We start from the raw sequence: 4,159 nt of genomic DNA on the forward strand, positions 1-4,159 counted from the left end.
AGGCAGAGACACAGGCAGAGGAAGAAGCAGGTTCCATGCAGGGAGCCCATGTGGGACTCGATCCCAGGACCCCGGGATCACGACCTGAGCCAAAGGCAGACTCTCAACCACTGAGCCACCCAGGTGCCCCTACAAATGCTTTTTTAAAAAATAATTCTATGTTATGGCTGTGGCCACATGGTACCATCTGATGGAAAGTGCCCTGCCTGGATTTGGGGGGCGGGTGGTCGAGATCATGGTCACAGGGACTGGGCAGCTGCCTGCCTTATTTTGCGGTGTGGAGGATGCTATTTGTCATTCCCAAATGCTTACATAACAGTGGAAGGGAACAGTTTGTACCATCACAAGGGCCAAGAATTTTCTTCCTATTTGTGTATGTCTCTTTAGACGTTCTGGTTCAGTCTAGACAAAGTGCGATCAAGCAAAGCCATTCACCTGGTAAATATTTGTCTGAGCTACAGTTCTGGGGGAGAGGGACCCTAATACTCTCCGTCTCCTTTGTCATTAGAGACCAAACCCTCTCAGAGGGCCATGGCTTGTTTTTTCCTTCCTTCCTTCCTTCCTTCCTTCCTTCCTTCCTTCCTTCCTTCCTTCCTTCCCTCTTCCCTCCTTCCTTCCTTCCTTCCTCCTCCAAACAAAGGGACAGCAAACATCCCTGTCCTCCTGTGTACCTGGAAAAATCACACATTTGCTACCACTGGTGCCTCGTGGTTTGCACATCTAGTCAGACTAAGGTACTCTCAGGCGTCCTAGGGGGTGATGTGCAAGGGGTGGTGTGTTCCAGCACCGAATACCCTGTGGATGGAAAGAAACCCTATCATAGTGCTGTGAACTTAGGGTACTGAGTGTGAGTGGATTGGTTTTTCTAGCTCTTTAGGAAATATCAGCCCTGGGGCACCTCGGTGGTTCAGTTGATTAAGCATCTGACTCGGTTTCAGCTCAGGTCATGATCTCAGGGTCCGAAGATCGAGTCCTGGGTGCTTTCTCTACCCCTCTCCCTGCTTGTGTGCACATGCTCTCTCTATTTCTCTCTCTCTCAATGAATAAAATCTAGGAAAGAAAAGAAAGAAAAAGAAAGAGACGAGAAGAGAAAGAAAGAAAGAAAGAACAAGAAGAGAAAGAAAGAAAGAAAGAAAGAAAGAAAAGAAAGAAGGAAGGAAGGAAGGAAGGAAGGAAGGAAGGAAGGAGGAAGGAAGGAAGGAAGGAAGAGAAGGAAGCGCAAGGAAGAAAGGAAGGAAGGGAGAAACGAGAGAACAGAAGAAAAGAAAGAAAGAAAAGAGAAAGAACCAAAAAGAAAAAGAAAGTAAAGAAGAGGAGAAAAGAGCGCAGAGTGATGCTTCCTTTTCCACACTCCTGAGTCACAGCCCACACTGCAATCTAAGCATATTTAACCAGAAAGTGCTAGAAGAATAAGAGTCTGGGAGCAAAGAAAAGCAGGGAGCTTTGGCAGGTTCTGTGCACCCATTGTTCCCAGCCCCGCTCCTGAATCCTCACCAAGAAGACCAGCACATGCCAAACTTATAAGGGTTTTGGCTTTTAAGAAGTAATTTAAGGGGTGCCTGGGTGGCGCAATCGGTTGAGTGTCCGACTCTTGATTTTGGCTCAGGTCATGGTCTTGGGGTTGTGAGATCGAGCCCCATGAGCCTGAGCTCAGTGTGGAGTCTGCTTGTTGCCACCCCCCTCCCCGCTTCCTCCCTTTGCTGCACTCAACACTCTCTCTCAAATAAATAAAATCTTTTAAGAAGTCATTTGATCAGATTTCCATCAATAGGGGACTAGATAAGTAAATTATCAAATTTGCCATGTGATCCAGCCATTCCACTCCTAGGCATATATCTAGGAGAAATGGCCACAGATGCCTGGACAAACCTGCATATGGATATTCATTCACAGTAGCATTATTTGTAATAGCTAAAAAGTGGAAATAGATCACCTGTCCACTGACTGGTGAAGGGGGAAATGAAATGCAGTTGATCCCTATAATGGACTATTATTTGACAGTAAAAAGAAATAGTGTTTCTGACACACACTACAACATGGATGGACCTTTGAAAACATTAAGCCAAGTGAAAGAAGGCAGTCACAGAGGACAGTATATTGTAGGGGTCCAGGTATATGAAAAGTCCAGAATAGAAAAAACTATAAAGACAGACAGTAGGGATCTCTAGGTAGCTCAGTGGTTTAGCACCTGCCTTTCCCCGAGGGCTGATCCTGGGGTCCTGGGATCGAGTCCCACATCAGGCTCCCTGCATGCAGCCTGCTTCCCCCTCTGCCTGTGTCTCTGCCTCTCTCTGTGTGTCTCTCATGAATAAGTAAATAAAATCTAAAAAAAAAAAGTAAGGTGGAAATAATATAGATCTGATTTGCTTGTATAGACATTGAAAAGCTGCTTTAAGGATGCCCGAGGAAAGTAAGAACAGAAGTTACCTGGAGAAGAAGAAAATTCACTGGATGGACATGGGCAGGAGTCGGGGGAGAATTTTCACTGTATATCCTTTATGAATCGAAATAAGTTTAACCATGTCTGTGTGTTCCCTAGTCAATAATGAAAACATCCATTAATTACATGTAAATCTTATTTAGGCTCCTCCTGTCTCTCTGTAGGGGGATGGACACAGACAAGGATTTGTCACAGGGACCAGCTAAGGTAAGAAGGGCGACAGAAAGGAGGACCCTGGATTAAAAAGGGCAAAGGGAAGAACAGGGTCAGTGGTCAGGGCTCTGGTCCCAGCTGTGCCCTCGCCCTGGGACCCTGGGGCAAGTCCCTCCCTACCATGAGCCAGTTTCCTCTCCTGTATGGTGGAGGAGCTGCAGGATCTGATAGCCGCTGGTCCCAGGAAGGTGGGAAGGAAGCCTGGGGAGGCCTGGGGAGGAGCCGCCCCGTGGAGGTGTCTGAAGGGGAGGGCTGCCAATGCCCGAAGGCCTCAGGGCAGGGAGGGCAGGCCTGGGCAGCTGGTGCCAGGAAGTGGAGGCTTCATGGAGTGTGTCATCTGTGAGGTCAGAAGGTTTCAGCATTTAGCTCAGCAGGACGAAGGCATGGGATGTAGGGAGCAATAAGCTCCAGAAAAATGGGGGAGACCAAGAAAGGCGGCCTTTGGTCTCTGGTCTCATCTACGCTGTACGAGGGCACGCAGGTGAGGGCATAGTTCTATGTCAGGTGCTCTCTGCCTGGCTTCTGCCTCCCTAATCCTGGGAGGCAGAGGTGTTATTCCCCCCTTAGAGAGAGGGGACACCCTTTCAGGCTCAGAAAAGTGACTTTGCCCAGTGTCACACAGCTCACAGGTACCAGAGGTGGGATGTCTGAAACTGAAGGCATTCTCTTTCTTCACCATGAATGTCACCTGCAAGCTGGACCCAGGGTCCCAGAAATCCTCCCAATAATCGCTTGCCCTCCAGGCTGAATTGCCAGACTCTCCTGCTGAGGCTTTTTAAAAAGATTTTATTTATTTATTCATGAGAGACACAGAGAGAGAGGCAGAGACGCAGGCAGAGGGAGAAGCAAGCCCCATGCAGGGGGCCCGATATGGGACTCGATCCTAGGTCTCCAGGATCACACCCCAGGCCAAAAGCAGGTGCCCAACCGCTGAGCCACCCAGGGATCCCCTCCTTGTTGAGGCTTATCTGTGACCCTGAAACCCTTCCTGTTGGCCAAAATGAACATATGATGTTAAAAGTCAGGATCATGGATATCCTTCAGCTGAAGGGTAAGTCACTAAAGGTGGCGGAGGGAGGGACTCTAGGGCTGCTGGCCATACTCTGTCTCATGGGTTTGATCAGTTTGGGGCTCTTCATAAAATTGTTCATGTATCTGCTCGTTCACTCTTCTGGGTGCATGTTTCACTTCAAGGTAAGCCTCACCCAGTTTCTTTAACATGGAAAGACCTGACAGACAATGAGAAAATAAAATGTAAGGTTTATGTAGAAAATACAGGTGCTATTTTTTTTTTAAGGTTTGATTTATTTATTCAGGAGAGACACAGAGAGAGAGGCAGAGACACAGGCAGAGGAAGAAGCAGGTTCCATGCAGGGAGCCCATGTGGGACTCGATCCCAGGACCCCGGGATCACGACCTGAGCCAAAGGCAGACTCTCAACCACTGAGCCACCCAGGTGCCCCTACAAATGCTTTTTTAAAAATAATTCTATGTTATGGCTGTGCC

The sequence above is a fragment of the Canis lupus genome, chromosome 31 (assembly GCF_011100685.1).
Source record: "Canis lupus familiaris isolate Mischka breed German Shepherd chromosome 31, alternate assembly UU_Cfam_GSD_1.0, whole genome shotgun sequence".
In the NCBI taxonomy this organism is placed as follows: domain Eukaryota; kingdom Metazoa; phylum Chordata; class Mammalia; order Carnivora; family Canidae; genus Canis; species Canis lupus.